Genomic DNA, 12,247 nt, shown 5'->3' on the forward strand with positions numbered 1-12,247 from the left:
TAATAGCCTTGAACTAACAGCCTAGCTGAATGATTTACATAGTGGAATCCCGAATTCTCAAATGTCGAGACCAAGCAAGATCTACACATTGCAATGTTACATCTGAGAGTGAGACCTTCAAGTGCAACTGTTCCATTACCAGCAGAGCTCATGTTTGGCAGACCAGTGTACACCAATTTACTTACTCTTGCCTATTCTACTCTCTCAGAAAATACCAAGTAACTTTTAAAACTACAAGAGAAGATGACCAGCATACACAATAAAAATGTAGGTACAGAATTGCCAAGTTTACAACTGGGACAACAATTTCGCATCCAGGATCCCACAGAAGATAGGTAACAACCAGCTGAGCTGACAAGGATTCGTTCAGAACCAAGGTCCTATGAAGTCATTATACACAAAGGCGCCTTGATGAGGTGTAACTGAGAACAAATCAGATCCATTCCAGCTCCTCAACCTCCATACAATCCCACTGCATCTAGGACAAGATCCCAAATACAACCGGGAGCAACATCTAAGAATGACAATCCCACAGATCACTGCGAGCCATTAAAGAAACCTCCGGCCAAGGTTACCATCACAAGATCTGGGCGTATCAGGAGACTGCCTTTACATTTTAGAGTCTCATAGATTCATCAGTTCTATACATTTATGTAATGGAAACTAAACATGAATATGTATTGTCCATAGTTATATTTCTTTGGAGGGCGGAGGGAAGTGTCTTTGAAAAGAAAGGGGGAAGTTGTAATATGCCTTTAAGGAATATCAGCATGACTTCACTAGAAGGAAAATGTCATGTGATCGTGTTAGTTTCACTTTTGCTGTAAGCAAAGCCCACACACAGCTCTGACATCTTCAAACTTTATACCTATATATAAAACTGTTCTCACGTGACTAGTCTTAATAAATGAACCCACAGATCTGTTTATCCAATCGTTTATGAGTGACTGCCTTGCATCTTGCATAATAACTAAGCCCAAGGTATTAAATTATATTAAAAGTACATGACATCTACAAGATGCACTGCAGCAACTCATCAAGGCTCCTTCAACAGCACCTTCCAAACCCACAACTTCTAACACCTAGAAGGGTGAAGGCAGCAAGTGCAAAGGAGCACCACTACCTGTAAGATCCCCACCCAAGTCACACATCATCCTGACTTGGAATTATATCGTTGTTCCTTCACTGTCACTGGGTCAAAATCCTGGAACTCCCTTCCTAACAGCACAGTGGGTGTTCCTACAACACATGGACTGCAGCAGCTCAAGAAGGCAGTTCACCATCAACTTCTCAAGGACAATTAGGGATGGGCAATAAATGCTGGCCTAGCCTGTGACACCTGCATCCCATGAACGAATATTTTTTTTTAAAAAAGCCCTGTGTTGTAGTTTCACTAGACTGGCATCTCATTTTTAGGTACGCCTGTTGCTGCTCCCGGCATACTCTTTCACTCCTCACTGAAACAGGGGTGGTCCCTTTACCTGATAGTAATGGCAGAGCAAGGAATATGCTAGGGCATAAGGTAACAGGTAGAGGTGGAATACAATTCTGCTGCTGCTAACGGTGCCTTATGGTTACTAGATCTATTATGAATTGATCCCATTTGCCACAGGGAAGTGCCACACATTACGTTGGAGGGTTTCCGAAGGTGAAGACAGGATTATGTCTCCACAGGGATTATGTGGTGGTCGTTCCAACGAGTACGAACAGATGCATCTATGGCAGGTAGAAGACAAGTTCAGGTAAGTTCGCTCCTTACATTGATTCTCCCACCATCTGTCACAGGACCAGTCTGCCAGCCATGTCCTTCAGGACACAGCCAGCTTGGTCAGTAGTGGTGCTCGAGTTACTTTGGGTGATGGACACTGAAGTTAATCACCAAAAATATATCTTCTCTTCTTGCTACCCTAAATATTACTTTCAAGGGACATTCAATATGGAGGAAAAACTGATTCATCAGCTAAGGGAGAACAATAGGTGGTTATCAAACTATTTCCTTGCCCATGATGCGGTGAGAGTTCTTGGACCTGCAATCAATGCTGAAGACCCCCAGGATACTCCTTCATGACTGGAGACTACTGCACCGCAATCTCTGTTGGATCTGTCCTCTTGACCAGGGACACTGATGCGTGTATGGGGTTTGGCTGAAAAGTATGATTCTATGTCAGGATTGACTAATTTGTGGGTACAGTTCGCTATACTGGCAACAAGTCCCCAGATGTTAGCAAGGAGGACTTTGCAGTGTCAACTGGGCAGGGTACGCCTCTGTTACGTCTGAATCTGTTGCCTAGGTAAGCCTAGGTCCATCCGGTTTCATTCTTATTTTAGTTTTTGTAGCAGTTTTGATACAACTGAGTGGCTTGCTTGGCCATTTCAAAGGACAGTTAAGAATCAACTACATTACCTGGGGTCCGGGGCCACTGATAGGTCAGGCTGGGTAGGGACGACAAGGTTCCCTTCCCTAAAGGACATTAGTGAACGAGATGTATTTATACACCAATCCCGTAGTTCCACAGCTACCATTACTGAGACTAGCTTTTTATTCCAGATATAATTAACTACATTTAAATTCCCCAGCTGCCACAGTGGAATCATTAATCCAGGCCTCAGGATTACAAATCCAGTAAAATAATTATGCTACCATATCCCTGTGTTTTATCCGGTGAAACTTTACTGTTTACAGGCTATATATAATGGAAATGCTTCATTTCAATTTTATTTTACATTAAGTGTACATCTTTGATTACATGTTTGTCAGTTACAAAATGGGTTTACCAGATTATAAATTTTAGATATGTAACATTTCAATAAAATTTTCCAAAAGTATCTAGGTTGAGAGAGTTACAGAGAGACTTCAACTATCTATAATACGAGGCAATTAAAAGTTCTCAAATCATACTGATTAACTGCGAATGTTCTGCCTCTCCCCTCCTAAGTCCTCCTTCACTCATTTACTGTTCAATTCCGCATTATCGAACATCAAACCTACTAAATGCTGGACTAACCATAGACTCCAGAAAGCCAGTCAAGAACACTGACCTGACAATGCCAACCACTCATCCTCCAAATAAAGAAAAGCCCTAAAGGCAGCTCCACTTACCCAATCAACCCAAGCATTCGGTTCTGCAGCACAAATCTGAGTAGCATTCTTAACTTTAAAATCAACTCCATTGAAAGTAGGGAATACTAACAAGGTTGTTAGTTGGCAATCAGAGTGCAGCTCAGGGAACTGAATGCAGAAGAGCTTGGTGAGTGGGGGTATCGGTGAAGTGGGGGGAAGAAGGTGTTTGTTTCCTTTTTCTGTCTTTCTCACCCTGCAGGAATTGGTTCTTGCTCTACTACAGGGAAAGAAGCTAGCTGTTTGGTGAGTGGTAATGGTTTATTCTAACCGTAAAGTTTAAAATAGGACACAAATTGGTGGTAAAGTTAAAGTGTATTAAAAAAAGCAACATAAATAAGTGAATAGTATAATTAAGTAATTATTTAAAACATGTTAAGGATGGCAGGACAGGTGATGTGTCAAGGCAGCAGATTGTGGGAACTCCTGGATAACATTGGGATCCAGGACAAACACATCTGCAGGACGTGTTGGAACAAAAACAAAAAATGCTGGAAAAACTCAGCAGGTCTGACAGCACCTGTGGAAAGACAGAGTTAACGTCAGAGCATCCGTCATATGGACTTGAAACGTTAACTCTGTCTTTCTCTCCACAGATACTGTCAGGCCTGCTGAGATTTTCTAGCATTTTTTATTTTTGTTTTAGTTTCTAGCATCCGTAAAATTTTGCCTTTATGCAGTAAGTGTTTGCGGTTTGAGGAACTTTGGCTCAGAGTAGTTGAGCTGAAGGCTGAGCTACAGAATGTGAGACACATCAGGGAGGGGGAAAGTTACAAAAAAGAAGAACAAAGAAATGTACAGCACGGGAACAGGCCCTTCGGCCCTCCAAGCCTGCGCCAATCATACTGCCCGTCAACTAAAACATTTTACACTTCTGGGGTCCATATCTCTCATTCCCATCCTATTCATGTATTTGTCAAGCTGCCTCTTAAACACTACTATCGTACCTGCTTCCACCACCTCCTCTGGCAGCGAATTCCAGACACACACTACCCTCTGCATAAAAAACTTGCCTCGCACATAGTTCTCTCCTCTCACCTTAAATCTATGTCCCCTAGTAATTGACTCTTCCACCCTAGGAAAAAGCTTCTGACTATCTACTCTGTCCATGCCACTCATAAATTTGTAAACTTCTATCAAGTCACACCTCAATCTCCATTGCTCAAGTGAGAACAATCCGAGTTTCTCCAACCTCTCCAAATACTAACAATCTCCAGACCAGGCAGCATCCTGGTAAACGTCCTCTGCACCCTCTCCAACGCCTCCATATCTGGTAATGTGGTGACCAGAATTGCACACGATATTCCAAGTGTGGCCTAACCAAGGTTCTATACAGCTGCAACATGATTTCCCAGCTTTTATACTCAATACCCCTGCCAATGAAAGCAAGCATGCCATATGCCTTCCTGACTACCTTATCCACCTGCGTTGCCACTTTGTGACCTGTGGACCTGTACACCCAGCTCCCTCTGCCCGCCGATGCACTTAAGGGTTCTGCCATTTACTGTATAATTCCTACCTGTATTAGACTTTCCAAAATGCATTACCTCACATTTGTCCGGATTAAACTCCATCTGGTATTTCTCTGCCCAAGTCTCCAACCGATCTATATCCCGTTGTATCCTTTGACAATCCTCTTCATTATCTGCAGCTCCTCCAACCTTAGTGCCGTCTGCAAACTTACCAATTAGCCCAGTTATACTTTCCTCCAAATCATTTACCTATACTACAAACAGCAAAGGTCCCAGCACTGATCCCTGCGGAACATCACTAGTCACAGCTCTCCATTCAGAAAAGCAACCTTCCACTGCTACCTTCTGTTTTCTATGACCAAGCCAATTCTGTATCCATCTTGCCAGCTCACCTCTGATCCCGTGCGACTCCACCTTCTGTACCAGTCTGTCATGAGGGACCTTGTCAAAGTCCTTACTGAAATCCACGTAGATAACATCCACTGCCCTTCCATCGTCAATCATCTTTGTCACTTCCTCGAAAAACTTGATCAAGTTAGTGAGACACGACCTCCTCTTCACAAAACCATGATGCCTCTCACTAATACGCCCATTTGCTTCCAAATGGTAATAAACCCTGTCACGACGAATCTTCTCCAATAATTTCCCTACCACTGACACAAGGCTCACAGGCCTGTAATTTCCTGGATTATCAATGAAACCCTTCTTAAAAAATGGAACAACATTGGCCATTCTCCAGTCCTCTGGGACCTTACCTGTGGCCAGTGAGGATACAAAGATATCTGTCAAGGGCCCAACAATCTCTTGCCTTGCCTCCCTCAGTACTCTGGGGTAGATCCCATCTGGCCCTGGGGACTTATCCACCTTAATATTCTTCAAGACGCCTAACACCTCCTCTTTTTTGATCTCAACATGATCCAGGCTGTCTACACACTCTTCCCTAAATAAATCGACCGCTAAGACCTTCTCTTTGGTGAATACTGATGAGAAGTACTCATTTAGTATCTCTCCCATTTCTTCTGGCTCCACACACAGATTCCCACCTCTGTCTCTAAGTGGGCCTACCCTTTCCCTGGCTACCCTCTTACTTTTTACATATGTATAAAAGGCCTTGGGATTTTCCTAAATCCTGGTTGCCAATGACTTTTCATGACCCCTTTTTGCCCTCCTGACTGCTTGCTTAGGTTTCTTCCTACTTTCTTTATATTCTCCACGGACTTCATCTGTTCCCAGCCTTCTAGTCCTTATGAAAGCTTCCCTTTTCTTTTTGACTAATCTCACAATATCCTTCGTTATCCAAGGTTCCTGAAACTTGCCATACTTACCCTTCATCCTAGCAGGAAAGTGCCGGTCGTGAATTCTTATCAACTGACGTTTGAAAGCCCCCCCACATGTCAGTTGTTGATTTGCCCTCAAACATCTGCCTCCAGTCTAGATTCCTCAGTTCCTGCCTAACATTGGTATAATTAGCCTTCCCCCAATTAAGCACCTTAACCCGAGAACTCCTGTTATCCTTATCCACCAGTACCTTGAAACTTACTGAATTATGGTCACTTTTCCCGAAATGCTCCCCTACTGAAATTTCAACCACGTGGCCGGGTTCATTCCCTAATACCAGGTCCAGTATTGCCCCTCTCCTAGTTGGACTATCTACATATTGTCTCAGGAAGCCTTCCTGGATGCACCTTACAAATTCTGCACCATCCAAACCCCTAGCACTAAATGATGCCCAGTCAATATAGGGAAAATTAAAATCACCCACAACAACCCTATTGCTTTCACATCTTTCCAAAATCTGCCTACATAACTGTTCCTCAATCTCCTGCTGGCAATTGGGAGGCCTATAGTAAACCCCCAACATTGTGACTGCACCCTTCCTATTCCAGAGCTGTACCCTATATTGCCTCGCTGCATGAGCCCTCCGGGGTGTCCTCCTGTCGTGTAGTGTGATATTCTCCTTAACCAGCAGTGCAACTCCCCAACCTCTTCTAAATCCCTCTCTATCCTGCTTGAAACATCTAAATCCTGGAATGTTTAACTGCCAATCCTGTCCATCCTTCAACCAAGTCTCTGTAATATCAATAACATCATTGAACCCAAGTACTAATCCAAGCTCTATGCTCATCTGCCTTGCCTGTTATACTTCTCGTATTGAAACAAATGCATTTCAGACTCCCAGTCCCATTGTATTCAGTAATTTCTCCCTGCCTGCTCTTCCTCTTAGTCCTACTGGCCATATTCACCAGTTCCCAGTCATTTATTTCACCTGCTGACCTACTGCTCTGGTTCCCGCCTCCCTGCCATGGTTTAAACCCTCCCAAGTGACACTAGCAAACCTTGCAGCCAGGATATTGGTGCCCCTCCGGTTTAGATGCAACCCATCCTTCTTGTACAGGTCCCACCTGCCCCGGAAGAGATCCCAATGATCCAGGTATCGGAAACTCTCCATCCTACACCATCTGTTCAGTCACGTGTTTAGCCGCACTATCTTCCTATTTCTAGCCTCACTGGCACGTGGCACAGGGAGTAATCCTGAGATTACAACCCTCGAGGTCTTGTTTTTTTTTTAAACTTTCTGCCTAGCTCCATGAACTCCCACTGCAGGACCTTGTCACTCTTCCCACCTATGTCTTTAGTACCAATGTGTACCACGACCTCTGGCTGCTCTCCCTCCCCCTTCAGAATGTCCCGTACCTGATCAGAGACATTCTGGACCTTGGCACCAGGGAGGCAACATACCATCCTGGTGTCTCTTTCACGACCACAGAAGCGCCTATCTGAGCCCCTGACTATAGAGTCCCCTATGACAATTGCTCTTCTGTGCTTTGACCCCCCCCTGCTGAACAACTCTGGCTACTGCTGTTGTTTACCCCTGAAAGGCCATCCCCCCCTCCAACAGTATCCAAAACGGTATACCTGTTAGAGAGGGGGACAGCCAGAGGGATTTCTGCACTGACTGCCTGCCCCTTCTAGTGGTCACCCATCTATCTGTCTGTACCTTGGGTGTGACCACATCTGCAAAATTCCTGTATATGACGCTTTTCTCCTAAGTGCATCCAACTGCTGCTCCAACCGATCCATGCAGTCTGTGAGGAGCTGCAATTGGGTACACTTCCTGCAGGTGTAGTTGTCCGGGACACTTGAAGCGTCACAGATTTCCCACAGCCCACAGGTGAAGCACTTCACCCCAGCAACTGCCATTTCTAGAACTATTTAATAAATGAATTTAAATCTAATAACTGCTTATTGACTCCCTATAAACTATACATACCTGGACGCTTTGTACCAGGAGGCAGTCACAACACTTAGGATAGGGTCTTCTGATCTGGTCAATGTCAGGAACAGGAGGGTGTGACTGCGAGTGAGGCAGGCAAGGGGACCCGGAGAGCAGGAGTGAGAGTCTCTGCAGTTGTCAAATAGGTTTGAGGTTCTCTCAGCTTGTTTGGATGAGAATGGGGGCTGCAGGGAGGATGAGCAAACTGACCAAGGAACAGTGGTACAGGAAGCCATTCAAGTGGAGGGAGCAAAATGGTAATTGAACAGTACAGTGAGGGGGGTTGACACTGTTCTCTGCATCAAAGAGTGAGAATCCAGATGGCTGTGTTGCTTACCCAGTGCCAGGGTTCGGAACATCTGCTCAGGGCTGGAAAGGAACTTGCAGTGGGAAGGGGTGGATCTAGTTGTCACGTGAGAACAGTTATATATAGGTATAAAGTTTGAAGACATCAAAGCTGTGTGTGTGGGCTTTGCTCAAAGCAAAAGTAAAACTAACACAATCACATGACACATTTTCCTTCTAGTGATGTCGTGCTGATATCCCTTAAAGGCATATTACAACCTCCCCCTTTCTTTTCAAAGATTGGTATTGTGTAATGTACAGGATTAATTAATGACCTCAGACAGTGGCCCCTAGTTCTAGGTTCTCCCACAAGAGGAAACATCTTCACATCCACTCTGTCAAGCACCCCCCAGGATCTTCTATATTTCAATCAAGTTACCGCTTACTCTTCTAAACTCCAGCGGATACAAGCCTAGCCTGTCCAGCCTTTCCTCATAAAATAACCAGCTCATTCCAGATATTAATCTAGTGAACCTTCTCTGAACTGCTTCCAATACATTTACATCTTTCTTTAACTAAGGAAACCAATACCGTACAGAGAACTCCAGATGTGGTCTCTCCAAATGCCCTGTATAACTAGAGCAATAAACGATAACATTATATTAGCTTTGCTAACTACTTGTTGCATCCGCATACTAACTTTTTGCGATTCCTGCACTAGGACACCCAGATCCCTCTGCATCTCAGCTCTGCAATCTCTCACCATTCAGATAATATGCTTCTTTTTTATTCGCCCTGCCAAAATGGGCAACCTCACATCTTCCCACATTTTACTCCATTTGTCAGGTCTTTGCCCACTCACTTAACCTACATCCTTTTGTAGCCTCCTTATGTCCACTTCACAATTTACTTTGCTTTCTATTTTTGAGTCATCAGCAAATTTAGCAACCATACCATCGGTCCCTTCATCCTAATCATTTATCTTTGTAACATCTAGTCTTGATTCTTTTTGCATTCTTAGGTTTTTTCTCTGTCCCTTTAACCATTCTCTGACCCTCATTTCTCATAATACTATTTCTTCCCTTACCTTGTCTCTACTCTGATATATCACTGTCATAAGAGGACATTTGATCCCTTGCCCCGCTATTTAGTTTAAAACCCTCTCTATTTCCCTAGTTATGCGGTTCGCAAGAACACTGGTCCCAGCGCGGTTCGGGTGTAGACTGTCCCAACGGTACAGCCCCCACTTTCCCCAGTACTGGTGCCAGTGCCCCACAAACCAGAACCCACTTCTCCCACACCAATCTTTGAGTCATGTGTTCATCTCACTAATTTTATGCACCTATCCCAATTTGCATGCAGCTCAGGTAATAAGCCAGAGATTATAACCTTTGAGGTTCTCAATTTTTCAATTTAGTGCCAGCTCCTCATGCTCTCTATACAGAACCTCTTTCTTAGTTCTGCCTAGATCACAAAAAGTTAGTATGCAGGTACAGCATGTATTCAAGGCAGCTAATGGAATGCTATCCTTTACTACGAGAGGAATTGAACATAAAAGGATGTTATGCTTGAATTATACATGGCATTGGTGAGGCCACATCTTGAATACCGTGTGCAGTTTTGGTTTACCTATTTAGGAAGGATGTAAATGCATTGGAGGTGGTTCAGAGGAGGTTTACTAGGATAATACCTCGAATGAGCAGGTTGTCTTATGAGGATAAGTTGGACAGGCTGGGATTGTTTCCACTAGAGTTTAGAAGAGCAACGGGTTACTTGATTGAAGTATATGAGATCCTGAATGGTCTTGACAAGGTGGATGTGGAAAGGATGTTTCCTCTTGTGGGTGAGTCCAGAACTAGGGGGCACTGTTTTAAAATTAGGGGTCACCCTGTTTGGACAAAGATGAGGAGAAATGTTTTCTCTCAGGGTTGTGCAGCTTTGGAATTCTTTGCCTCAGAAGGCAGTAGAAGCGGGGTCACTGAATATTTTTAAGGCAGAGGTAGATTGATTCCCTTGCCTAACAAGAATCTAAGGTTATCAGGGTGGATGGGAATGTGAAACTCCAAATGCAAACAGATTAGCCATGATCATATTGAATGGCAGAGCAGGCTCAAGAGGCCGAATGGCCCAACTCTGCTCCTATTTCATACGTTCACATTATGTCTGCTGAGATTTAGCACTTCACTCTCATGAATCAAGGTTCCATCGCACTAAAGATTTACAGCAACACCTAATGCAGGTGCATTAAAACCTCAAACAACACCTAGACGACAAGACAAGAAATACTTTTAAATGCTCCCTTAAATGTTTTTCTACTTACTCCTTCATTTAATCTTCATTTGCTTTTTAAATTCATGTTCATTGTCTTCTTTTTCATTTACCAACACTTCATTAAAATGGTCTATGCTTTAAGCCAGATTCTATCTTGCTTTGATTCTAATCATCCATTCAACTATAACTTTTCCCTCAGACCTTAATCTGCAGTGTTTCCTTTAAATCCAGTTTCTCAATTTAGAAGACTGTGTTGTACTCTTCTGGAAACAGCTGTCCCAACTGATAATACCTATATCCCCTACTGACATTGCAACTCAGTCGAATGCACTATTTTATATTATTTAACAGAAGCTAAGGCTACCTCTAAAAATGAATATCTTCCCTGTAAGCATTTCATCTGCTCTACACATAATAACCAAGTGCTTTTTCTCATTTTGTCCTGGTGGTCTGTAATTACTACCAATGATTTACTTATTTTAGAAATCCAAATTCAACAATGAATTGACAGTTTCTCTGCCAGGATTGGCAGTTTCATTAAGGCTCTTTCTTTCTCTGCAATAGAGTTCTTTCGTCATTTATAGGTTTTACTACCCAAAATGCTAGTACTGGTATTATTACTAGATTCAAACCAATTGCCACAATTTTATATCATACTAGTATCAATGGTTTGCCATCAGTAGCCCCTTCCCAGATCAATGGAATATTCCTAAAATAAACAAAGCTGCATTCCTGCTACTGAAGCCAACACACAAATTAGGTTGTTTTCAATCATGATTCTGATGAGAGCACCTCAATTTTTAAAATTCTTTCATGGGGTGAGTGCATCACTGGTAAGGGCAACATTTGTTGCTCATCCCTAATTGTCCTCGAGAAGGTAGTGGTGAGCTGCCTTCTCAAACTGTTGAGGTCCATGTGGTTTTGGTACACCTACAGTGCTGTTAGGAAGAGGTGTCCAGGATTTTGACCCAGTGACAGTGAAGGAACGACAATATAGTTCCAAGTCAGGATGGAGTGTGACTTGGATGGGTGATCTTAGTGGTGTTCCCATGTATCTGCTGCCCTTGTCCTTCTAGGCGGTAGAGGTTGTAGATTTGGAAGGTGTTGTAGATGGAGTCTTGATGAGTTGCTGCAGTGCATCTTCTAAGTGGCACACACTGTTGCCACTCTGCATCGGAGGGAGTGAATGTTTAAGGTGGTGGATGGGGTGCTGATCAACTAGGTTGCTTTGTCCTGGATGGTGTTGAGCTGCTGGAGCCGCACTTATCTAGGCAAGTGGAGGGTATTTCACCACACTCCTGACTTGTGCCTTGTAGATGATGGATAGGATCTGGGAGTCAGGTGGTGAGTTACTGCAGAATTCCCAGTCTCTGACCTGCTCTTGTAGCCACAGTATTTATATGACCAGTTATGTTTCTGGTAAAACAACTCAAATACTAATCTAAATGATGCTGCTAGTGATAAAGCCAACCAAATACCTGGCCACTGGCTGGAGTGACAGAAATGATGATAACTGAGCTGTGTAAGTGATTTTGCTCCTGCTGGCCTATAATAGCATCAGGAAAATAGTTGCTTTCTATGATAAGGTTTGTTCAGTGGGTCTCACAAAGAGGTTCAGAGGCTTGTAAGGTGGAACAGAAGTGTGTATTGGTAACACGTAACCATACATAAATGTACTTAAGTATAGCCCAAATTAGGAGCGAACTCCATGTTGACTCCTACTCTAGTCTCTCCAAACAATTGTCTCCTGTCATGCCTCGTTCTCTCTTCTTCATGCTCTGGACAGTGCTGCTCTCCAGTCCCACTTTAACCCTTGGTATGCCAAAC

General features: G+C 43.5%; 1 protein-coding gene across 2 annotated transcripts in view; it reads right to left on the reverse strand.

Annotated features, from left to right (window-relative positions):
- LOC121281934 (AT-rich interactive domain-containing protein 2-like) overlaps positions 1–12,247 on the reverse strand; it is a 298,430-nt gene that overhangs the window by 85,128 nt on the left and 201,055 nt on the right. The window lies entirely within an intron of this gene.

This window comes from Carcharodon carcharias, chromosome 9 (genome assembly GCF_017639515.1).
Source record: "Carcharodon carcharias isolate sCarCar2 chromosome 9, sCarCar2.pri, whole genome shotgun sequence".
Classification (NCBI taxonomy): domain Eukaryota; kingdom Metazoa; phylum Chordata; class Chondrichthyes; order Lamniformes; family Lamnidae; genus Carcharodon; species Carcharodon carcharias.